The 25,671-nt window shown below is 46.1% G+C and overlaps 1 protein-coding gene and 1 long non-coding RNA gene across 6 annotated transcripts in view; one reads left to right on the top strand and one right to left on the bottom strand.

Annotated features, from left to right (window-relative positions):
• Window positions 1–25,671, top strand: part of FAM168A (family with sequence similarity 168 member A) — a 161,428-nt gene that overhangs the window by 17,047 nt on the left and 118,710 nt on the right. Inside the window, exons 2-3 of one of the 5 annotated variants that reach the window (XM_072032930.1) lie at window positions 9,281–10,115; window positions 12,063–12,173. The exons of 3 other annotated variants lie outside the window; for them this stretch is intronic. The gene's annotated coding sequence lies outside the window, so the exon portion shown is untranslated. Of the gene's footprint in view, window positions 1–787; window positions 922–9,280; window positions 10,116–12,062; window positions 12,174–25,671 lie in introns of those variants that run through there. One more of the 5 variants, XM_038178412.2, reaches the window with a different exon arrangement.
• LOC140001390 (uncharacterized) lies at window positions 13,405–14,482 on the bottom strand. Its single transcript, XR_011806596.1, has 2 exons — window positions 14,192–14,482; window positions 13,405–13,561 (listed from the first exon to the last, which is right to left on the bottom strand). It is a non-coding gene; the product is annotated as an uncharacterized lncRNA (long non-coding RNA).

The following is a 25,671-nucleotide window of genomic DNA, read 5'->3' as shown; positions in this document are numbered from 1 at the left end:
CTTGGTGTTTACCTCTGGCTGTCGCGCCTTTGGAAAATAAGCTGGAGAAACTCGTAGCGATGGAGCCTGAAGTGCGTGTTAGCACCAGCTCAAGTGATGCAACAAGAAAACTGGAAAGCACGTGAGCAGCGAGACAAAGACTCTCTTTAAATCCGCTGGCTCCGGGCAACGTATTACAGTATCTGGGTGTTTCCAGATGATTTGTTCTGGTCATTGAACCCGTGCTCCACCAAGGTACTGGTAGGACCCCGTTCAGAGCAGCTCTCAGAAAATGTGACACGTGCATTGATCAGTCCTTGCACGTGAACCCTTTTTCTGCCAGTTCTGCCTTGCAATCAAAGTTGCTGATTTGAGAGAGATCTGAAGTGGTCTAAGAAGCCTTCAGATGTATTGTCAAGGAATTCAGTGCTAAATAAATTCTAGGAAAGATGGGATCCCAGCAAGCATTTGGATAGCATAAGCAAGCTTAATGCTTTTCACCTGTTTTCTGAACAGAGGGACAGGTTTGATCAGAGAAAAATAATTCGGTTCAGTGGCTTCTTGGTGCCAAAACTATCAAGAACCGAAATTAAGCAGCTCAGGTAAGAGAGCCGGGGCTTGGGGAAGAGCCTGACCTGCTGGAGGAGTTGGGATAGGAGGCTGTGAAGGTACAAGCTGACAGATTTGCCCTGTGGATCTATATTTACCCCTAGGGATCTGCCGTGGAAGATGTCTGGCAGGCTAGTGGAGCTTGGGTAGTTACTTTTCATTTTGCTTTGTTTTATTTTTTTATTTTTTTTTAATCCAGTAAAGAGATCATTCAGACATTGGTTTCAGAGGCCTTTATGGTGCTGTGAAGAAGAGCTGAGCTCCTCGAAAGCTGGTCTGCTTCGCTCTCTGGGGAAAAACAGAGCTGAGGAGGTGGAAAGCTGATCATCGCGGGTAGGTGGCTGCGTGCAAGTAGCCTTGGAATAAGCACAAGTGCAAATTGTTGTGTGCTTCCCTCCCAACCCTTCCCATCTCCTGCAATTCCTGCCCACGTTTGCTCCTCAGGTAGGGATTTAGGAGCTGGTTTCCATACTTAATTCTCACGCAGGGGAGGAAATGCTGAGTTTCCCAACATTTCAGCGTTGCCTGGAGCAGCAGCAAGTAGATTTGGTGCTGATGGAGCTCGCAGAGAGGAAAGGTGAGGCTGGAAACGAGCAGGGGAGCATTCAGACACCGTGGTGCTCAGAGCTGTTTCCTCAGAGGCATTTTAGCTGTGTGCTTTTGGCACGGGGAGCTGGGACAGCCTTTTTTTGGGGCATAAACATAAAATGGAGCGGGGAGCTGAAATACACAGGTCACATTTGGTTGCAGCAGCGTGAAGGTGGAGCTGGGAGAACAGAGCTGTGGTGTGCAGACCTGGCTTTAAGGGGGGAAGCTGATAAAGGCTGTGCTGGCACCAGATTAACTGGGCTGTACAGATGTTTGGAAGCAGATTATTGGGCAGCAGCACGCAAGGAGTGAGTCACCCCTGCTGGAAAGGGATGTGCAAAAATCCCTTCCTCGGAAGGCAGGTCCGGTTTCGAGGGCAGGATGGGGCCGCTTCGAAAGCAGGAGGGTGCTAAATGAATTCTCCTGGAATGGGTCCCGGCTTTACAAGCGGAGGAACCGAGGTCTGGAGAGAGGAGTTAAGTATTTGTCAGAAAAATATTTGCTCAGCAGCACCGTGTGATGCCCAGGGCGTGTGTTTGCAGAGAAATCTCTGCATCCTCACAGCACGTCGGGCGTTCACTACAAAAGCTCCGCGTTGACCGCAGATGCGGCTGTCAGGTCTCAGCATCTAAATGGCAGATTTGGCCTCGAGTGTCCAGAAAAATGAGGATTTACACGTTTTAGTTAATCAACTAGAAGGCAGTGCTATGGCGAGCTTGGCAGAAGCTAGGGAAGACCAGTTCCTCGGGGCAGTGTTCGTCCTGATGTGCACCAGCAAGACCATACTTGCTGCTCCTGCAGTTCCTTGTCAGCTGAGCTAGATGCCATCCAGCTTCTCCAGCAGCCCTGCAGCCAACAATTTTATTCACTTTTAAGGGTATTTTGGTCCTTGGACTGATTTATGTAGGTGTCTATTATTTTTTTAAAGGGACTGAAACACCATTTCTAAAATATGTCGTGCTACCTCTGGAATTTCTCTTTGTGTTGTTTTGCTCAGCAATCACAAGTGTTTATTCACCTCGAGCTTTATCTAATGAACTGGAAATAAGAAAAATCAGAAGTTACAGTGTGGAACTACGTTGATCCTTAGGATTTTAAATAGGAAGTACAGACCTCAGGCATAAATAAGCAGCGTGAGGTTGGTACGAGTTGTGTGAAGCGTTGGAAGGGACTCGTGCTTTTTGCTGTTTCTTACTATTTTAATTTATTTAGTGCTGGAGGGTTTCTTACTATTTTAATTTATTTAGTGCTGGAGGTTATCAGGTTGGGAACCATCCTAAATTCTGGGGACCAAAGAACAAAGTGATGGGGGAACGCAAGGACCCTGCCTCTTGAGCTTGTAGGGAGAGGGCCCGTTGCCTGCGTATGTGAAGTGGCAGAGGAGGATGACGAACTATTCTGGGTTTAATTGTTTAAATTAACACGTAAAAGCTGCAGTTTTTATAGGTCTGTGATCTGGCCATCTTAGAGCTGATTTTTCTTAACGTAGTTAAAAGCATGCCTTTAACTTTGCTTGGTTTTGCTTAGTCCTTTTTTGCCAAGTCCTCCAGCCAGTTTTTGGATACAAAAGGGCCGGACCTTCGTCGTGTCAGAAGAAGCAACACAGTTCCAGGTGCTCAGAGCTCAATCCCAGCAAAATACATCTCGAGTCAGACACCTAGAAGCAGAAAAATGCCTTGAATGATTAAAAATGCATTCAGCTTGCAATGTCGACGATGCCAAGCAATTGGAAGTGGGAGCCAACCTTTGCTAAAGTTGTTTGTAGCAGCTCCACTTCGGGATACACAAATCTGTGGACATTTGTGAGTAATGCATTGAAAGATGCGCCTTCACTCTCTTTACCTGGAGAAACTTGGGTACAAAAATACTGTACTTGATGGAAATGTCATTCTTTGAAGTTAAATTTTGCTGTTCTGCTTGCCGAAGCATGTGAGAGAGAGAGAGAAACCTAGGAAGACGTTCCCACGTTCCCTAGCATGTTTTATTTTTTTTTGTTCCAGCCTCTGTATGACATTGCCCTTGACAGGCAGCACAAAACGGTAGAGATGCTGCGCTGGCTAATCTGACGTTGCTAGCTGTAATGGGATTTCATTTAGCTCGGTCAAAATATCACGGCTGCGTGCAAGAGAAACAGTTTTATGGGAGTGTTTCAGATAGCATCTACCTTGTCCTTAACAAGTTTTTGAACTTAACCGTTTGTGTACACACGAGTCCAAGCACGTGCTCCCTCTTGGGATGGCCGTAGGCTTCTCTTCGTGCTTTTTTCTACCTATCTGTCTATCTATCTATTTATCTATCCGTTGTATTATGTTAAACAGGGATCAAAAAGGAATTAAAGATGAAAAAGATCTTTTTTCCTTCCTCCTGCCTCTCTTGAAATTGTGTAAGATCTGGGGAGAGGTTTCCCGAGTGAAACCCTCGTCCCTGTTTTGGAGAACACTTGGTATTGAGTAGGACAGCGCGCGAAGGAAAAACAGAACTAAGTAGTGGAAAATACCACGCCACGAGGCAAGAATTAATATTGCTTACGTTTTGTGGTTTGGAAATATTCGTTTGTAGTACCAGAATAGCCGCTGATCAAAGAAGAGAGGAAAAATTCATGGCTCTTGGAAGAACCTGGGCTCAGGCCCCCAGCCAGGTTCAATTTCTTCTTCTGTCTCTAGATAAGCTTGGATAGGAAAGGTAGGCCAACTTCCCTTTATTTGCCTCTTTTTGCTGTCCATCTTCACTCATTAATGATCCTACAACCACGTAGGTCTCAGGCAATGGGTACGTGTAACACGCTCTCGTGTCGCCGAGGTTATTTTAGTTGGTTAAGGTAATCTTTGAAAATACACCCAAAAAAGCATCTGTGTAGGAATAAATGAAGACATACTCCCTCAATACCCATACAGAAGGTTGTTCCTGAAGGAAGCATCAAAGAAGAAAGATAACTTAAACCTTTTTCACCATAATTTGTGGAAAAACTGGGAAAAACGACGCGCAAACAGCGATTACTTGTGACCACTTGCTCCCAGTGCCAGTTTTAATTTGAATCTTTTATAAGCCACTTGATTGTTGAATATCGCAAAGAAACGTAACCCTCTTGGAGGAAATCGAAGAGAATCCTGCTATTGAGTTAATTGGATACAAATTTGAGTGTGTTTTTTATGAAGACTAAGTGATCTTTTGAACTATTTCAGGCTCTACTTGAGAAACACACACCTGTGTCTGGCTTGCGGAGGCTTTTCCTCATTAATTAAGAGCACTTTCCCTGTGTTATTACTTAATTGGGTGTCACAGGGAACCTGATGAGACAATGAAGCGGTCTTAATTGCATACAAACTAAATGCCTGATACTTCACGTACTGGAGTGTTACATGGCATGACCCACGGCTAGTTAACACCTAACACTGATAGTAATTGCTCAGGAAAAATAAAAAAAAGAGCCTGTTTGGGTCAGTATATTGTCAATTAAGCACTTCTTTTTATCTGTTGACAACTTTTCCTATTATATGAGTTTTCCAAGTTAGACAAATGTGGTACTTAAATGTCTAAACAATCCTCGTGGGGTGGAGGGAGTGATGCTTTAGCCCAAGGATCCATTTATCCCCTCCACCTTGTGGCCACGTGGTTTTTGTCCCCCTGTCTGAACCCCAGCAATCCATTTTTATTCTCTTTCACTGGAAAAAAATCAACTCTTCCCCGTTTCATGTCTCTCCCTGATCAGCTTTCCCGAGCAGCAGGTAGGTGTGTAAATGCCATGCATTATGGATTTAGCTCTTGTAGCCCATAGAGCTTTGAATATCCAAGTAGAATTAACCACTTTTAGCCTGCCCTAGACAGGAGAGCCACCGATGGCATTGGAAGAAACCAAAACCTTCACTTTTTAAGTGCTCATTAAGCTCATTAAACAGGTTCTTCCCTTTTCCTCACCTGATTTCTCCTCTCTCCTTAGACACCAGGTCTACCTGTAGGCTTTGGGGCTGCTTCCCAGTAGTTGACCAGCTCTGCTTGGGAAGTTAGTCCTGAACAAAACTATTTAAACCTTAGCAGGGAGGAGCTTCCAAACCCTTCCACTATGGAAAAAAGTCTTGTTCAACGGGGTATTTCCCTTGAAGGGAATATAAAAAATTGAGGCTAAGTATGTTTCCTGTCTTGGAAACGAACTTTCTCTGTCTACTGAGGTTATTTTTTAGATTTAAGACGAAGGGAGGCTTCATCGAGACAAGGTAAAGACAAAATCAGGGACCTACTCATGGCCTGTGGATGACACAGAAGATGACTTCTTGCGTGGCTTTGAACAAGAGCTGGAGCTTGTCTGGATTTCTCTTTCACAAAGTGGTACAATTGATATTTCCACTGCAAGGCTCTTTTTAGGCTGCTCAGCTAAAACCTTTGAATGGAAGAGTTACACGGAAGAAAAGGCTTAAGTAGCTCAGGGTTCTGGCTTTGGTGCCACTTCAAAAAAAAGAAAATAATCGGTGAGAATTGAAGAACAAATTGGCTTTTGTAGTGAAGTCCTTGAGTACAACCAAAGGTAAGAAGTGGCAGTGAGGCCGCGTTTTCCACCTTCTTCATTTTGCTATTTTAGATTTTTGTTAATTCCAACCATCAGCATAGAAGGAGGTCGATGGGGAGGAACTGGATAATTTATTTTTTTGTTGTTTGTTGTTTTTGTAGCCTGCCTAAGTGTTCCTGCTGGAGTTTTCCATGGTCTGTGTGACTGCCTTCTTGGTGAAGAAGGGTGATAGAGTTGGATTTTAGTGATTTTAGTGTTTATTGTCCTACCTTAAATGTGTGTGTGTTATATTTTGCCTTCCTTACGTTGGTTTCCCTATATAATTATTGGGATTATGAGGCTATTCAGTGTCTGACACATTTAGTCCATAGGTGTACTCCCTTTTACTTGCCCAAAACACGACGGTGCCATCCCGGGGGACAAAGCAGGAGCTCTGGTTGTGCTGGGCTGCCTCCTCCATTCCATCCCCCGTATCCCTTCCCATCAATTCACACATTTCCACAGGGTTTGCCAGAGCTGTGGCCCTCTTCCCGTGCCCGTTTGGGGGCTGCAGGCAGGGCAGAGTCGTTCCCCTCCCTGGCGAAAGGCAACGGAGATGAAAAATGATTGCGCGAACACTTCTCTAATAACCTTGTCGGGGAGACTTGCCTGCTTCTATTTTTAGGATTATTGCATTTTGCATGAGAGAGGGCCGCTGCAGCCATAATACGTTTTTTAAATATTGGATTTCTCTTAAAATTCCCTATTTCTTTGGCAAAGGGGATCTTGGAGTCTCGGCTGCTCGGGGAGGAAGTGATTATTTTCGCCTGTCCTTCTTCACCTCATTTTTCAGACGCGTTCCGTGTGTCAGAGCTTGCTGTTTCGTCCCCTTCATCTGTCCTTCGGATTCAGAGGTACCTTCATCTGTGTCTCTGGATGGAGTTTAGACTTCTTCTTCATTTAGAAAACGCCGTTTTTTCCCTAAAAAAGCCATCTGTGCCCGTAGATTGTACCTGGGCATAAATGCAGCGCCTCCGGCTTGACGGAGCAGGTGTGTTCAGACCTGGAGGCATTTCCTTAGGGCGACTGCTGCTGAGTCTTCAGGGCCTTGGCTTGTGCTTAAAAGCTGAAATTTGTGGTGCTGTGTCCTTGAAAATAAGCTGTGCCAGGAGGAGACGCCTGGTGCAGAGCTGTCTGCCCCTGGGTTTGGTCGCATCCCAGAGCTTTCCCAGTACGCCGAGGTATGGTCACACCAGGAAGGTCTTTCCTGGGAAAGCTGCGATGAGTTGTGTTACCTGAGAAGCTGACAGTGCATCTATTTATGGGTGGGATAGGCTAATATCATTAAAATTGATTTTTAGCACTGGTTTTAATCATATTTAAGTTGAGGATTGCAGAGCGCTGGGGTAAAACATTGGGTTTAAAACTTCTTTTTTTTATATCTGTACTCAGATGTTTTCCTAAAGGTTTGTGCTCCCTGGTTGGTGTAGCCTGTCAAATCTTGGACACAAATTGCCCTTCCATCGCAATCAGAACTGCTTTATTTTGGCCATTGCTTCTGCCACAGTTCTTTAAGCAATATAATAAATAATTTGAGGTTTTCTTCACTACGGAAGAAGCAGAGGGTAGGTTTCAGCGATGATGTGTGCAGGTAACTGGTGTCAGGCTTCCCTCGGGAGCTGGAATTGGGTTTAATTCACGGAGGAATTCGGGTGGTGGAGCTGCTTTCCACGAGGGATTCCTGAGCAATACAACAGAGCTCTCCCGAAGCAAGCTGCTACGTTAGCAGCAGGTAGTGACCTGACAGAGACGTTTCAGGTAAGAGATGCTTCAGGTTTTCAGAGTGTTTATGGGGTAATATTTTCGGAAGGTACCTGTGTGGTTCCGTACAGCTTCCTTGGATATCCATGGGGTGTTTTGGCCGTGCCCCCGTGCTGTGAAGAGGATTTTTCCTGCGTTTTACGAGCTGTTCCCAAATGTCCCTTACTCACTACTCCATCCACTGCAGCTTTGCTTGTGCAAGAAGATCCCATAAGCAAGGAGAGGCAGCACCTGCACACCCCAAACTCCTCGGGGTCCTGCAGGCGAAGCCTTTCCGCCCTCATGGCTGGGCAGATGGTGTCCTCACTGCTTTTGTGGGTTTGGAACTGCTTCGGGAAACCAAGGCTGCATGAAAGCACCAGCCTGCCTCGGCTTGTTTGGTGCAGAAGATAAACATCAGGCTCGCTCAAATGAAAGTTATTTGCTTCTTTTCCCCTCAGAGGTGCAAGCACTCTCTTTGCACTTGGACTTTGTGCAGTAATTATATATTTTTTGCATCCTTGAACATTCCTGTGCCTGTTTTAAGGTTTTTACGCCAGGCTGTGAGTGGAGAGCTGAGCGGGACGGCGGCAGGATCACGGTCAGGAACGCCAGGCTGCTGAAGAAAAGCTCCAGGCCGTGTTAGGAGGGATTTTTCTCAGCAATAACAACCACCACGGAAAGCAAGGCAGTCGGGTGCCGTTTCTCTTTATTGACACCAGCGATTCCTGCGAGCGTAACGCGGAGCAGAAAGCAATTTCAGCATCTGTTTGAAATGCAGCGTGCGGCTCTGCTTGGCATGGGATTCATCCAGCCATCAAAACCCGGGCTGGGGATTTGGCTGGGCTGATGGCTCGTTTCCTCCTGACATTCTGGGAGCTCCGTGGATGCTTCCAAGTTCCCGGGGGTTTTAGGGTCCGGATCTCTCATTTACACCAGCGCGGAGAAGGATTGGAGTCGTAACGCTGCAAGCTTTTGTGGGCTGTGCACGAGTCCCGAAGAAGAATTAATTTCACGGGTTTTGTGGAAATTAAGGTCAGAGAGGAATATTAGATCATCGGAGCTAATTACGAGTTAATTAGTTGACACAAATTCGGGGTAGCAAACCAAATACACGCTTTTGGTCCTTGTGGGCTAAGCTGCATCTGAAATAAATGATGGGAGAGGAGAGGTCAGTCCCAGGACTGCTCTGCCAGCTGAAGATGCACTTGAGCACAGCTCCTGCTGCAGAAGAAGAGGGAGAAGGATTCCTTCCTTCTTTCCTTCCTTCTTTCCTTTCATCCTTCCTGGACTTTCTTCACTTTCCTGGGTTTTCTTCACTTTGTTTAATGTCCTGGCAGCACGAGGGCGTCCCCCCGTGCTGCTGCTGCCTCCCCAGCCCCACATTGAGGGCAATAATGACTAGTTTTAAACCCATCTCGACACTTATCCCTGATGGTACTGATTGCCTTAACACGTAGTTGCAGATGATTTAGAGGTGATGGGTGTCTCATTAAGAAAAAAATAGTGATGCAAAATAGATTGACTTAGATTTACAGGTCCTGAGATCGAAAGGGGCTGACGTAGTTGTGGTTTTAACTGGAAACGGGTGAAAAAATGGAAAATGGGAGCGGAATAAATTTATTATTATTATTATTATTATTATTATTATTATTATTATTATTATTATTATTATTATTATTATTATTATTATTATTATTATTATTATTATTATATTTAATATTCAGGCAAAGACACAATGCTTTGCCGCTCCGAATAAGCTTTCATCTGTCACTCCTAAGGAACTTTTCTCAGCATTTACCTGCTCTCCCTCTCCTTTTTAAGGAAATCCCAGAAAAAGAAAGTGAGCTGCTTCTGGCAGAAGGGAAAGGAGCTGAGACTTCCCCGGAGCTGCGTTTCGGACAGGAGAACTGCAGGAGAGACTTCCCTGGCCTGCCGGGGTGGAGTGGCAGGGGCTGATGCGAGATAAGTAGGGGTGGGAAGGCAGATAAAGTCTGGAGCAGGATTGAGGAAGAACGGGGAGGAAATGAGAGTGATCCCAAAATGAGTAAGGAGCTGTGCGGGGGCCTCGCTTCCCAGGGAGAAGGCAGGCAGCTGCCGATGCCTTCTGCCAAGCCAAACTTCATGGCAGAAGGGAGGAAGCGCTGGTGCTGCAGGATGGAGAGGGGAGGGGAGTAAGGTGCAAGCTTTCACCCTTCTCCTCCCTCCTGCCTCCTCCTAGGGAGGTGTTTAAGATCCATTAACTCCCGGCAGGTCCTTCTGATGTACACTTGGAAAAGCTCTTCTGTCTTGGCTCTGCCTTTTATCTCCCGAGTCTTCAGATGCTTACTTTCTTTTTTTTTCTTCTCATGGACTTTGTAAAACTCCAGAAAGCCGTTCAGCCCAATTTCATGTGTAAGGAAAAGAGAAAAGCATGGTTTGGTTTCAGCCTCAGTCAGGCAACGGTTAGAGAAGTATAATTAGACTTGTAATTGGAGTGTGTCTTAGACAATTAGTTTCTGTAAATGTGTGTAATTTAGCCCAAAGGAAAGGGTCAGGAGGAACTTGCTGGGAAAGGAGTGAAGGAATAACGTGCGTTACTTCGAGGTCTGACACAGCTGGAGAGGAGCGTGGCCACCTTGTCTGCAAGACCCTAAATTAAACCTCCAGAAGCCCGTAGGTGGGTCGAGGTTTCTGCTCTGACTCCCAATATTTCGAGAACAAACCCCGGGGGATGCTACGTGCAACAGCGGTGATTTACCAAACCCCCCGTTGAGGAAAAAGAGAAAAGAAATGTCTGTGTGTGAGGGAAGGGAGAGCTGCTCCGGGGGAATCCATCCAGCTTTTAAGGAATCTGAGGAACAGGAGTATTGAAGGAGCTGAGCTGTGCCGTTTGGGATCAGCTCCGATCCCAAAAGGGACGCAGCATCGGACCTGCACGGTTACCTAGTGGCAGCCTGGCTGTTTTTCTTTCCCCAATCCTTTTGTTAGGAAAGGGGGCAGCCGTTCAGCCTCAGAGGTCAGCCCAGGAACGGGGGCTGCTGCTCGCAGCCATGTGTTACTCATTTGCTTGGCATTTTTGACGCTGCTCATTACAATAGCGTGCAGCTGCGAGTTCCCAGCCGCTCGTTTCGGGGTAGGACTGAAGGGTAAAGAGAGAAACATCAAAACCTCTTACTGGAATCGCACCACACCACTTGCACACGTAGTAGGGGGAGCAGGGAACGCGTTCCCAGGCCATAAAAGATCCTGCATAATTCCTACAACCTTTCTAGCTGTAGGAAAAACAACTCAGAGTCCGAAAGAACTGATCAGCGGGGCTCGGGATCGGCTGCACCTGGCTTTGACCGTAATTCTCAGCTCATTATTTATGGTTCCCAGCCTGTGCTGTGTGCGTGACCCACGTCCTGTCTGCACAGATGTTGGGGCTGCTGATGTATTTCATGCAGCTTCTCCTGCAAGGAGGCTGGCGGCACGAGCACGCGGCTGCAGCACCCGAACGAGCGGCTTCTTATTTATTGCATCGTGCTTTAATAACAGCAGCAGGCTAACGGTGTGATTAACAGCCAGAGCCCGAAAGCAGCAGGCTAATAAAACGGCGTGGCTTTCAAGCAAAAAACCTCAGCTCCTCACGGCTGGGCACCCGATAGATGGTAGCTGCTGACCCCGCTGTTATTCGCGACCCGCCTTCGACCAACACGTTTTAAGAAAGCGTTTGGTTGATGCTTAAATAAAACCAACAGCAATAATTAATAGAGCATACCAAGTTGAGGTTTAATATAACCCAATCGTGTAAAAATTGATAAGCATTTTCGGCAGAAAACGTCCTCAATCCCTCTTGTTTTAATTCTTCCTGCTAGCGAGCGCTCGAGGTGTTTCTTCTTTTTCCGCGGCAAATAATAATAATAATAAAAAAAAAGCCATAACCTTTTCTATCACGTATCTGATATTTTATAGAGCAATCACAAAGGGTAGTAAATTGAGTAAAACATCCTATCCTTGGCAGGATTTCCCTTCTGACTAAATTCAATATGAACAAAGAGGACAAGGGCAAATAACTTCACTTATTCAGGTCATTTTTCATAAGAATCATAAAAGTTAGATAGAAAAGGCCTATTAGATTATCTCGCCTCTCTTCCATCTTGCCAGCTCCGGGTTGTTCTCTGCAGTAACCTTGTGAAATTTCCCTTGTCCGAATGGAAGGAAGATAATTTGCCGGCTGATGATTATTTTTTTTTGAGCGGAAGGGGATGGATGGATTTCTATCTGGGTTAGCAAACGTTTTTGACACTTCTCGCAGGGCTCATTTTTAACTCCTACAGCTGTCTTCCCTTCGGGAGCTCTGTGCTACTTCTTCCGAGCACCCTGATCTTATCGTGAAGCCTGTTTCCTCCTCTTTGGCCCAGGTTTTTATTTCCACCCCGTTATTCTAGTTGTTCAAGTATCGGAATAACCCTCAGGCTATCTGTAACAATTTCACCCCATTGTGCTCCTGCCCTTCAAGTGCTTGCCAGGATTAGTGTAGGAACAACAACAGATTGTTCCTCCTGCAGAATGGGGAATGTTTATAGTGCTCTTCAGATTAAAATAATTTAAAATCCTCTTAAAGTTATATATTTCCCCCTAGGAGAGTTACCAGTAAAGTGTCTACGAGTGCTTCGAAACGAGAGCAGCAACAATCTTCCACCCCAAAAAACCAATCAGACAAATGAAGCCTGTTAACTAGCGGTGAAAGAATGTGAGTAATTTGATAGAAACTTCTCAGTTAGGTAAATACGAAGCTTGTGCTGTGCAGCTTTCAGTCACAGGCGTGTTTAATTCAATTTCTACATTTTAATTGCTCTGTGGCTAACGAGCTCCTCAATGCTTGCCTGCAAAGGTAGGAGTGGAACGGTTTAGACATTTGTTGCTTTAAATTATGGATGTTTCTGTAGCATCAACACGTCCAAAGCAATGCTAAAATTGAGAAGGGTTTGGAAATAATTCACATATAGGAGGTGAACCTGCTTTTCTGCCAGTTACAATGGACTGAGGACGGAACCCTGCAACGATCCCCATGTCGTGGTCCTGTAGAGGTCCTGGTGAAAGGAAGGATCTCATCTTTCCATCGACATCTGTCTGTGATTCAGTGAACGGGGACGTGCCTCGTGTCTCTGGGAAGCAGAGAATCTCGGTGGTTTGACGTCCTGAAATTTTTTGGCACAATTTTGGGGTGTGCACCACACGCACGGATCTTGATCCCTTCAACATTTCAGCTGTAAATGGTTTGGGGGTGAATTTTAGAGGGAGAACGAGGGGGAAGAAGGTGTCCAGCTTCCAGGAAATTAGGTGCTTGGTTTTAAAGTCCTGGCCTGTCCCCTTCTGGCACCGTGTTTGGGTCTCTCCGGCATTACTCTGGATCTTTGCTTAATGGTAGGAAAATCAGGCAAGTCTGTAATTTATGGACATGAAATGTCCTGGGTTTGGCAGTCGTTTGATGCTTCCCAACACACAGCAGCCCTTCCCTGTCTCCAAACCTGGTTTCCCCCAAGCAGAGGGTCTCTCTTGGGGTATTTCTGCCCTTCAACATGGATTTGGGACTGCTACGTTCCATGCCAGCAGGCAGTGCCTTTATTGCAGTGTTCCTTTTCTGGGAGAGCCGTTTAATTGTGGGGTGGAATGAAACTGCGACATCCTTTTCTCTCCACCCTCCGTGAAGTACACGTATGTAAGGGTTACCTTGTACAGGCTTGCGATAAATTAATTCTGTTTGCAAAAACGCTGTAATTACACAGCTCTCCTGCCAATTTGGCACGGGAGGAGGAGTACAGTCTGAAGCGGGATGCTTTCCCCGTGAAAAGTCTTCCTGGGCTATTTTTCTGTAGCTCGAACCCATTAATCTGATGGGCAAACCTCTTCAAACCCCGAATCGCGTGGCTAGCCGCACGCAACGCTTACCTGGAGGGGAGTTATCTTTTTATATTTCTTTATTTATTTTTTGCACAGGCAGGAGAAAAGCAAGCTGTGTGCACCGGGTCGTCCTCGTCGGGGGGCTGGCAGGCTGCAGTGACCTGGAAGGCTCCCAGCTGGTGCGTGGCCGCCCGTTCCAGCTCCGTTCCTGCTCCCCGTGGCAGCTGCTTGATTCTCCTGCCAAGGAGAGTTTCAGGGGAAAAAAAAAAAGAAAAAGAGCTAACGGCAAAGGAAGAAATTGTTTAGAATCTCGGCTCTAAACATAGCTGGGGATGGCGATGGCTGGTTCCATTTTTAGCCCAGCTTTGTAAAGAAACGAGGCTCGTGCACCAGCTGCTAGACCGCTGGCTCCTCGCAGGTTTTGGGTCAACTTCCACCACGTTTGGGTGAAAAAATAGCTTCTGCTCCAGGTTTTGGCATTTAGTGGCTGGTGATATTTGAATTAGCGCTGCCCCTCCAGGGGAAGGGCAGCCCTTCAAGTGGAGGTGAGGAGACGTGGCTGAGAAACGGAGCAGAAAGTGGCTGCGAGGAGGTGGAAGGAGCAGGAGCTGCTGTGGTACGACCCCAAGGGTAAGAATAAAAATGATGGGAGAGCAGGACCCCGTTGTCCCACCGCTCGGAGGGCAGCCTCCGGGGTGGGGGCCACCAGAAGGAGCCCAGCTCTGTTCCTGCAGGAATATTTGTGGGGTTGTGGCTCCTTAGGGAGCTCTTCTGGCCACGCTGCTTGGAGCTAAGGTCACAAAGCGATGGTGAAAGCATGTGAACGAGCAAAAATTTGAGGAGAGGAGTGTCAGACAGCACCTTTACCTAAACCCAGGTGGTGGTGGAGTCTTGCAGGGACTGCCGGAGTCCTCCTGGTTTCTCTTCTGTTCCTTCCTGCTCTGTTCCTCACCATCCAGCCCGTGAACTTCTCCTGCTAAGCCCTGGCTTGCAAAGACCACGTTCTCCTCTTTCCACCGTCAGAGCTGCTTTGCAGGCTGGTGTCCTGGTTCCTCCAGCTGCAAAAAAAAAAAAAAAAAAGCCAAAGAATTGTGTATTTGGAAATCATTTCTAATCTGGAGAATCAGGGTGCAGCACGAGCTCCGCAGAGGACTTTGTCTGGGTTCTGGCGGATGCACAGGAACATTTTAAGGGATTCTTAAGAGTTTCAAACCAGGGCAGCAAGCTGCTAGGGCTGCAAAGAATTCCTTAAGATGCCCTCTCACAGTCTGCTGGGAGCTCTCAGCAGAGAGGAGTGAACTGGTGACCTGGAAAAAGAAAATGAAGGAAGCAAGATTAGTCCGCTCCGCAGGGAGCGCCATCATGGGATTTATCATTCTGAAAGACTTACAGAGCAAAATTCTCCATTTTATGGTCGGGGAGGAAAAGAAAAAAGCATCTTTTTGGTATTTTTTTTTTTATATAGGGGTGTGGGGAAACTGGAAGTGCTTGGGGGAAGCAACCTGAGTTCACGCACTTGAGTGAGCAGCGGTGCTGCCGGTCTGCGTGATCTCTAGCGATAGGACCCGTCCTGGGAAACGTCTGAAATCCAACATCATGAAATATTTAGCGGGCAGTTCACCACTAATGGGCTCCAGGTCGGCAGCAGGAGCACGGGCTCAGCAACCGAAGGCTCTGCGTACCGACGCCGAGTTGCCTGGGACTGATTTTTATTTTTATTTCTATTTTTATTTCTATTTTTTTTTCTAATTTCAGTGTTTGTCAAAAGCAAACTCGGAGCGCAGCTAGGGCAGGGTTTCATCAGCTAAACCCAGCAAAACCTGATTTTGTTTTTCCCAGGTTGCAGGAGGCCTTGGCTGTGGTACACAGAGCGTATGCAGAAGCGAGTTGTTGTTTTTTTTTTTTTTCAGCAGTAGATAAATTGATGTGAGAAAAAATACACAGTATTGATTTTTCTTTTTCCTGTGGCTTTTGAGAGGTTGTTAATGCAGCGAGTACACAAGAGCACTCATATGTCTGTCTGCACAGTAATCTCTAATAAATTGACTTTTTTAGAAACCTTTTTTAGTCTGTATTTTCGGTGACTTGATTTGTGGAGTAGATGATATCTCCTGGCACATAATTACTCATTTCGGGGTTGTGTAAAAGGTTGGAGGATAAATTTTGATGCATTATCCGGAGCTCTAAACATCTCTCCGATTACTCACACAAGTTTTTCTCTCTGCTCTTCCCTGTTGGAGTTGAGCAGCGAGGTTTTGGGGATCATTTTTTTTTTTTTTTGCTGGTTGGAAACCCTTTATTGTACAGACACTTCCCAGAGTTAATCCTTGTGTGTTACATGACTATAAGGGCGATGATTTATACCCAAGGAGGCTAAATATTTCTTAGTCTTGGGGCTAAATTTTAGTCTTGGTCTTAGTCTTGGCACTGCAACCTTTTGGTTCTTGCTTTCTTTTGGGGAAAGAAATGAAAATGTGCAGCAGGAAACATGTCAGGAATCATATTATTGGTGAAATGTAAGCAGTTTGATAACCCACAACAGACTTTGACATCCAAGGAACCACCAGTCCGGTGGTGTTAATGACCTGAGGATGCCGAGGAAGGCAGTGGGTGGATGCAGATATTCAGCCACATGAAATGTTTGGCCGTGGTTTGGCCACGCCGTGTGTTGGATACCCACGGGAAGCACTTCAGGGATGGATGACCAGGTAGGGTTTGCTGTCCCAAGACTCTCCGTGTCTCCCTGTTTTCAATTCTGTGCTCTTCCCGTGGTGCTGCTCGAGGTCCTGCCAAATCACCGATCTCCACCTGGAAGCCCGTCCATAAGGGACACCCATTGACTTTGAAGGTTCTCAAGGCATACAGGTTGATTTTTTAGGAATATGTAGTGTTGCCTGGGGTTAGAACTGAGCTGGGACCAGCTGAAGCCAGACTGATCTGTTAGCTGCAGAACAAGGATCCCCCAAAAAAGATGAAGGAAAAATACCAGTGCCCCTGGTAAAACGTGGAATATGGCTTTCATGACATGTGCTATCATCAAAACTTCAAGTGATGCAGTTAAGTCCACTTTATCTCTTTCCCTTTCGTGTTCCTGCATCAAGAAGGAACCAAAGGCTCAGCCTGGGATGCTTCGGCATCTTCAGGTCACCCGCACCCCTTTGAAAGAAGCTGCTTGAAGTGCAAGACAACAAAGGCTTCAAGAACCCAACCCACTTATTGCTAAGAAGGAAAACTGGTTGCTTTTCCAAACCTGTGCTCCTCTGGGACATCTACTCTCCAGGCCACAAGCAGACCTTTTGCCAGGTTAAATCTGGCCTTATTGCATGGGATCATTTTCCTCCCACTAGCCAGGGGCAGGCAATCTGGCTGTGAGTACCACTTGCACACAGCAATAAAAGTCTGCGGGCTCCAACGAAGACCTTTTCTTATTGCTGGTGCAGAAGAGGAGTAAGACGAAATATTTCTCCGGTGTCTGGATAATTTTGGTGATGGACAGGCCTTCAGAATAGCCACCGAGCATACCTGGTAGGCTTTATCCTCACGCATCTCTCTAGCTTCGCATTTCTAAATGAATATATTCAGGACTTCAGCTGATTGTACCAAAATGTCCATTTTGTTAATTCACAAATTAACGTTATTGGTACCGGATGGGAAAATGGGCATTTTTCTCTCCTTCTTTCTCTCTTCTTGTAATCTTGGAACCAGCAGACTGAGTTTTAGAGCCTTGCAACTTACCTTCCTACGCAGTCAATTACAGTCTTTACGTTTTTGTAAGGAGATGCCTTTTTTTTCCCCTTTATTTTATTTAATTTTTTTTTTATTTTGGACTCGGATGTGTTTGTCATGGGGAATTCAGTGAGCAGAATTCAGCGAGGACGGAGCTTCTGTCTCATACGCTTTGCTCCAGTGCTTGCACTGGTTTCTTGGGCCCTGCTTTGAAGTGCTGCCTGAAGATGCTTCCAGCAATATTATGCAGGAATGTTATTTTACACGTGTGTTTATCCACCACCGCCCAGCGCAGACGGGGCTGTTCCTTCACCCCTTGTTATTAATACTGCTCTGAGAAATAAATTGGAATTAATACAAAGCCTTGTAGTTAAAAATGCAGCGTGCTTGACATCTGGAAAAGGCTCTGCTTCGTTTGTCCTTTCCCCAGATCCCACAAAGATGCGTTTTTATGGCTATTGGTACTTTTGAATGAACTTTTTTGGAGGCCTTTTCGTGCTTTAACAGGCAAATGCCCGACCTGTATGCCTTCTCTTTTCCTGCACTTGTCCTGTACGATCCTTCGCCTCTCCCTCTGAGCTGTTCTCGCTCCAGTGCATGTTCATCTCTGTTAAGGACCACCACTTTTTGTCATCTTTCCCTGTTTTTGATAGTCTCGGTGCATTGGATGCAGTACTCACCATCAGAGTGTGAAGGACACAAGGCTGAGCTTCTGGTACCGTTTTTTTTTTTCCAGGATTCAGCTTTGGTAGACCAGTAATCCACCAGGGCGGTGGCAGTTCTGTGTGTTACTTTCTCCCACCTGTTTTTTCCATGGTGTGCAGCAGTAAAATGTGTTTTTATTTCTCTGAATTGACCCCAAAACCAGGCTGCAGAAGGTCCCACGGGGCCGGGATAGCAAAGGTTGATGCAGAGAAGCCAAGCAGCCTTCCCGTCCTGACTGATGGGATGTTACATCTGCCTGGAGCATCTATTTTTGAGACACAAAATGAAATTACAGACTTCTAATTCTTGCGACTTGGTGGCATTTCTTCTTATATTTTTTTTCCTGAAACTCTGATTTTTATTTTTCACTTTTTATGTACTGTTTAGCAGGTAACGGCTTCCATGGGAGGGCCGTGCACGTTTGCGTGGCAGGCTTTTTATTGCGGCAGGCTTTTAGTAGGTCAAGCAAGCACACATAAGGGGGCTCTTAAAGTGGGCTGTGAAATCATTTGGCTTAGCTTTGTTTTATCGCTGCTTTGACAAATCTTTTTTTCTCCCCTTAGATTGCAGCTTCCTAAGCAGTGCCAGCAAAGCAGCAATGAGCTGCCAGCGCTGCTAACTTTCAAGTACAGCACGGAGTGTATTTAATTCAGGTGGTGTTTGTGCAGAAGTGCTTGCTTGTTACAAACACTTCTTGCCCTATCTCTTGTCGACGGTACCTTGATGGTGCTGGGATGGGGATGAGCAGCTCTGGGTGTCGTTTCCTTAGAGGCATTGAGGTTTTCCACGCGGTCTCGGCCAGCATCCTATGCTGAGGTGGGTGGAAAACGGGTTGCAGAGGTCGGTGGTTTGATGGAAGCTGAGGTTGGTTGTGTGTGGCCTCCCTGAGGGCTGATTTTTGGGACCCTGAAATTTTGATGTCTTTCTCAAGAGCTTGGTGGATGGCATGGGATGGGGTGGGATGGGATGAAGCTCTGTGAAATAGTGAATGGAGCTGAGTCGGGAGCAGTGCTTGTTGTGCTCAAGGGCAGGACTCTTGCTCGGAAAGGATTTACCAAGCTGAGGAGCAGATCTGATGGAAACCCAACCAAGGAAAGGCAGGTGTGGAGTCATGAAATCCCCGAATTATTGAGGTTGGAAAAGCCCTCCAAGATCATCTGGTCCAACCACCCCCCTACCACCAATGTCACCACCAAGCCCTGTCCCCAAGCACCACATCCAACCTCTCCTTGAACACCCCCAGGGACGGGGACTCCCCCACCTCCCTGGGCAACCCGTCCCAAGGCCTGACCGCTCTTGCTGAGCAGAAATGTCTCCTCATTGCCAACCTGAGCCTCCCCTAGCACAACTCGAGGCCGTTCCCTCTGCTCCTGGCCCTGGTTCCCTGTGAGCAGAGGCTCCGGGGCCTCGATGTCCTTCTGGGAGTGAGGGGCCCAAAGCTGAACCCAGCACTTGAGGGGCGGCCTCACCAGGGGGATGAGCACCTCCCTGGCCCTGCAGGCCCCACTGCTCCTGCCACAAGCCAGGATGCTGTTGGCCTTCTTGGCCACCTGGGCACCCTGCTGGCTCGTCTTCAGACGTCCTTCCCCTTGGTTGGAACAACCCCATGCAAGAGGCTCCGTGGCACAATGAGGGCAGTGAGGGGCTGAGGGGAGACGAGCAGGAGCCTACAGGTGGCTGCGGGCTGGAGCGTGTGGTGTTAGAGCTGGGTCTGTCCCATCTGGAGAAAGGATCCTTGTTTCTGTCGTTCCTGCCATCACCTGGGGGGCAGGTTACAGGGAAGATGGTTTGTGGTGCTCGGAGGTGTGCGGTGATAAGATAAGGGGTGGCAGACACGAGCGTGATATGGGTTATGCAATGGGGTGGGGGGAAACCAACCACAATCCCTGAGCTGTTGCCTGAGGAAACATGGGAATCCCCATCAGAAAGGTTTCTAAGAACAGGTTTCAGAAGCACATCTGCCAAGAAGGGCTCCAGTTTTTCTTGCCTTGAAGCAGGGAGCGAGACGAGGGCTTTTTCCCCGTCCTCCTTTTCCCATTATGGGCCTGTGGGAGGTCCACAAAGAAAGTCTCATCTCTGCTCCTCAGAAAACAAACAAAAAACCTTATCCAAAATAAACCCAAGCCCGATACAACCCACAAAACATCCCGAAAATGCTCTGCACATCTGTATCTGTGTTATTGGTACTTCCAGAACTGGTCGGGCTCTTGGTGGAGACCCCGGTCTACAGGACACGCAAACCTTGGATCCAACTTGAAAACCACGAGGGAAGGATTCGTTCCGGCTTCTTGCTGCACAGCGAAATACAAACAGCCCTCCTTCCCTCCCTCAAGAAACATTGGAGCCTATTTGGAGGAATAAAAGTGCAGCGCCACATTTTAGTCATAAATTGAAGATTTCCAGCGCCGTGTTGACTTGGAGCATATGTTAGCGAAACGTGGCCCTGCTTCGCAGGCAGTTTTTTGTGCTGATGCTGTGGCAAGCACGTTTCAAACAAGCAGGGGGAGTGTGCTGCCGGGAACAATCCAGCGGTGATGGTAGGGTCATTCAGATGACTTAATAGGTCTCTTTTTTTCTTTTTAGCTATCTGTATTAAGTCAATGATTCATCTAAATGATGCCGAAGGGAGTTAATTGCTATTATCCGATATAAAAAGCTGCCAAACTAAAGGCAAAACTTGCAGGGTAGCGCATGAAATAAAATGGAGTTATGATTTCTGGAAGCCTGAAGGGGCCGAACCTTTACCCCTACCTACAGCAGGAGCCGAAAATGCTGCCATGAAATGGGAACGGAGGAATTTTGGACGCTGAGGTTGGGAGGTCCTGGCACGTTTGGAGGTTTTGGCACGTTTGGAGGTTCTCCAAAACATGCAGCAAAAAATGAACGTGAAATAAAGCTTTCTCCCCGACCTGGGTACGTCTTTGTTGCCCAGATCTGCAGAAGAATTTAGGAATTTGACTTCGTTGGTTCAGTGGGAGTTGAGCTCCTGAATATCTTTGAGGGATTAGGCGTCTGTGTAATGTGGTTTATTTCTTATCTCTACAAGAAGGGCACCGCTAACGTTCTCTCTCGCAAAAATGTTATAAAGAAAATCACTTCAGATGTGTTTTTTTTGTGGTCAGATCTGGTGAAGATGAGGCTCCGTGGGTATCTTAATGAGGTAGGAACGGGCTTGGCTCACAATATGATCTGTAGGCACGTTTTCAGGGCTGTTTGGAGATGAATTTTAGCTTCTCTGAGACAGGGCGCATCATGGGGGGGTTGAGCAGCCAGCCAGGGCACGTATGAGATGGCAGTGCTGAAAGTAGTGAAACTCAGCACTCTTGATCACTAAATAATTAATAAGGGATAATTTCTGGCCCGCTCAGTGACCTGGCTGATTGCAGGTAATGCAACGTGGCGGTAAGGACTTGAGTGCTGTCTGACTTGATCTTTGCTGTGAGGAGCTGGTAGAGGACTAGTAAATAATTCAAGTCCTTAGCAAAACAGGGCTGGAAGAAAGCTTTTTGTTTTTCTCGTACGTTATCAAATATTTTAAAGGTTGGATGTGGTGCTTGGGGACACGGTTTAGTGGGTGACAGCGGTGGTAGGGGATGATCCTGGAGGGCTTTTCCAACCCTGATGATTTAGGGAATCTGCATTTATTTATTTTTTTTATACTTGGGGAGGTGAAACACTTGCATGTGTTCGGGGGATCCTTGTGATCCGTTCCAGAACTGGTGGATATTGCTCTAAATTTGGGCACTGCTGCTGTAAAACTCCGCGTGGCAAAGGGAATCAAGCGGAGAAAAATGAGCTCTGTGGTGACAGCTGTGGCTAATGACTTCCCGAGGAAGGAGAGACTGGGACTGCTTTAAACAAGTGCTTAATAGCCCCTAGTGAAAGAAATGTTGACTTAACTGGCTTTTAATTGCTTTTAAGCTTATTTAAAAATGAGTTTGTTATTGAAAAGCAATCAGTCCTTGAAAATTTGTGGCGGGCTTTGGGAACACCTTTATGGAAAAGCAGTTACCCACCTTGACGTTGTTTTTATGGCTACCTAATCCGTGTGCCTGGCTCCATAAATTACTTGATTAAATGTAGTTCAGTGCAGGGATGCTGCTCAAGTCATCGTGTGTGCGCTTCAGGCGTGGTGGAAGACAAAAGATCTGATAAATTCTGATAAAATCTGATAAAATCGATTGCTGCTTATGGAAACTTTATGGATAAGTGAAAAATCACTTTTGTGAATCACTTTTTCGACCAGAACTCCTTCTCCCAAGACATGTAGCATGGCAGGATTGGGTGTAGGTTCTCGAGACAAAAGGGTCGCTAGCAAAATCATTTGGTCAAAATCATTTGTACTGGCAAAACAATGATTTCCTCACTGCGCCTTGGCTGCCTTTTCAAATGGAAATAACTGAGAGAAGTCTCTTCGTCAATACGGCAATCTGCAAATTGATTTTGCTGTCAGGAGGACGGCCGAGAACAGATCACAGACTGCTTTATGTGGTTGTATTAGCAGGACATCAAGATGAGATCAAGGTCTACTTGTAATGGGTAATTCCTTTGTGGAGTTTGATTAGAAGCCCGTAGGTGGCTTGACAGGACAAAGGATGGATAAAACCATCAGGACCGGTGAGACCTGCTCTTGTTTTCTCTCACCGTCCATAAATTGAGTGTTCCACTTGACAAATAAATGTCGAGACCACTGAGGGACTTCATCCAGCACCCTCAGGGCATGTTGAGGAAGAGTCAATGAAAACCAGGCTCTAGAAGCCAAACCTGAGAGTAAGTTTTAGGGACACCTTCCCTAAAATTTGTGGCATGGGCTCTTTTAGGAAAAGTGTACCTGCTCAGAAAGACTTCATGAAGCTTTACAGTTCCAGGGGTTGGACTCGATGATCCTTGTGGGTCCCCTCCAAGTTGGGATTACTAGGTCTTATAACAGAAGGTCTTCTTTTAATGCATTTATCCACAGAGGGACAACAGCTGTAAGGGTGTTGAGGTGGCCTGGATGGAATTATTGCACTTTTCAAGGGCAAACCAAAGGTAATATTTAATATCAAGGCCTCCAGTTTTTCACAGGCTCTTGGCAATGGTCTCTTAATATTTAGGGAGTCGCTGTCTCCACATGACAATTTTCCGCTTTCAAAGCTGCATCTTTTAAACGATGGTAAACACGTAATGTTTAACGTCTTGAGAGGATGAAATCTGACCTTGGAGATCCTGGAGGACTGTGCAAATAAGAAAGGAGCTCTTTATTTCACTGTTTACTGCTTTAATACCAATTTAATAACCAGGATAATTTAAATATGTGTTTGAACCCTACTGCTAGGCAGCGTGTTGAGCCTTGTTACTGCAGTAGAGTTTTAGAAATGCAAGAAGAACCTTTCTTCAAAGATGGACAGTGTAAGCTGAAAGTAGGTTAATAAACCAGGCTGGAACATGTGCTTAGAATAGCAAAAGGCATTAAAAAAGGGAAAATCAGGTGTTTGAATAAATGTGTTTGTCTCCAGTGCGTATCTTTCTGGATTAAAAAATGAAGCAGGCATAGTAACATTTCTTTGCAAACTGGCACATTTGGAAAGACTGGCCTTAGAAGAAATAGTCTTTTTTTTTTTTAAGGTAGATTTAAATATAAATGCAAACCAGATCTCGTTTTGTTTATTGAAGTTTTCTTCATCTGGGGATGAGTCCAGATTGCAATAGCTGCCTTCGATTTCTTGAACCCACCAGTGATGCTGCCGTGTGGGATCCCAGGTTCTGCACTTGGGGGATCCTCTTTGGGGCCGACATCCCGAGCTGAACAGCAGCAGCAGCAGGCAGAACATCATTGGGGTTTCACCAGCAGTTGTCCTTTTACCAGTCTTTGCTTCTAAAGACAACTGCTCCAGTTTGCCTGTGGATTAGGCTGTTTTTTTTTTATCAGTAAGTGGCAGAATAGTGCAAACAGGGATGCGATTTGCCTCGTTTCCTAATCCTGCTCTGTCTTAAACTTCGTAAGAAAGTAAATTTTAATACTACAACAGAAGTGATGTCAGAGGGAGGTGTGGTGGGGTGCTATTCAGCAGTGAATGCTGATATTTATCACCTCTATTTCCTTAAGGTTTCAGGCTGGGATGATAGGATGATCCCGAAGGATGGATGCTGCTCGACTTGGCCGCTTTTAATGGCTTCTGCTCTTTTCTTACCTCTCAGTTTCACCCTGATACCCTGTAGGTAAAAAACACAAAACCACAAAAAAGAAACCCAAACCACACAGGAAAACAAGCAAACAAAAAGAAAACAACCCGAGGTGTGTTTTCATGGTGTTTAATACCTGAAATGGCAGAAGACCATCGCGTGCCCTGGGATGGAGAGCGTGCACGGAGGCGTGGGACATCCCCTGCGTGCTCTCCAAGCAATCCTGCTCGAAATGCTTCCCATTTTTTCCATCAGATCCCACCAAAACACTTTCCCTTGCTCAGCCCTGGCTCGAGGAGCTGTGCTCCTCCTGCTCCTCCTCGGCTGCCTCTTCCCACCTCTGTGCTACCTCGCCGGTGCCACTGCAGCTGCCGGAGGGGCCATCTGGTGAACCAGCTCATGGAACAGCAAAAAAAAAAAGGTTATTTTTAACCCAGATCAGTTCTTAATCTGGTTTGCCGCACAGCCCCTTAACAGTTGCGATGGCACGAGGATGGCAAGCAGTTTTGGGGGAGGAAACACGAAAAGCCCCACGGAGGTTTCCTGCGATGCGCTTGCTCTGTGTTCCCAAATTATTTCTTTCCATGCCTTGCTCTCCTGCTAGGTAGTGCCACGGATGTTTTTTGGCTTCTGATTCCTTCAGGTGGGTTTCATTTTATATATATATAAGTATATATATATATATTTATGGATTTCATTTTATATATATATATATAAATATATATTTGCCAGTACCACCAATTTCTCAGCGATTATTTATTTATTATATATATATTTTTGCCAGTACCACCAGTTTCTCGAGGATTTTTAATTTTTTATTCATTTATTATTCTTTTCATGCATCCTGAGAACTAATCTCTGCTCTGCTCTGGATAACCCGTGCACCTTCGTTAACATTTCACCCCTTTCTTCCCAAATTCGGATGCTGAATACACAAAATGCTGTGACAAATCTCTCTGGTATCCCCTGTACGGTATTTCCTCGCTCCCAGCTTAGTGCCACACCTGGTATTAACACCTTGGAGCTGCAGTGTGTAGTTACTCGCTGTTGGAGTGAAGGTTTCACGAATTAGCTCTCAGCTGTGCTTCTGAAGAGGTCGGAGCCCTGTCAGTGCTCGGCCTGATGCCCGAATAGATTGCCTGTCATGTTCTCCTTAATCCCTCTCCTTTAATGCCACGAAGGCTCGTAGGAGAATGTTTTCCTCGGCTTTTTGTATTTTTCTGATAGCGATATAGGGCCAGCTGAGGCTGCTCTAGCTGTAAATTATATTTTTAGTTTTTAAGGTGATTGCTGCATTTTCCTTTTTCACGCTGTTTTTTTTTTTCTGTTTTCTTTTGACAGTTCAGTATTGTCTGTGGTGCCATACGTTGTTTCAATTAACATTATTTTTCTCTAATTAACTTCTTTCTTTCACTACGAAGTTGTCTGTGACTTAGAAACCTCTAAATATCTTAGAATATAGGAACTGCACAAGAGAGGGAATAACAAACCCAGAGTGCCGTGGTTTCAATACTTCAAGAACTGCTTTTGACAAATGGATGAAAGCAGGAGGTAGGCAAGTGCTGGCACCTATTTCTGTCATTTTTTGGGATTTTTTCCTGTCTGGGATTAGGAGTGGTTGAGGTAAGGGCGCAGCTGGGTGTGGGAGGCTCAGAGGTGTCGGAGCGGAGCAGAAGGGTGGTGATGCTCCAGGACAAAATAGGGTGCAGCTGTAGGAAAGGGATGACATCTCCATCCAATATTATCCAATA

Source organism: Anas platyrhynchos, chromosome 1 (assembly GCF_047663525.1).
Source record: "Anas platyrhynchos isolate ZD024472 breed Pekin duck chromosome 1, IASCAAS_PekinDuck_T2T, whole genome shotgun sequence".
Taxonomy (NCBI): domain Eukaryota; kingdom Metazoa; phylum Chordata; class Aves; order Anseriformes; family Anatidae; genus Anas; species Anas platyrhynchos.
The sequence above is the reverse complement of the archived record's forward strand: the minus strand, read 5'-3'. Positions and strand labels throughout refer to the sequence as shown.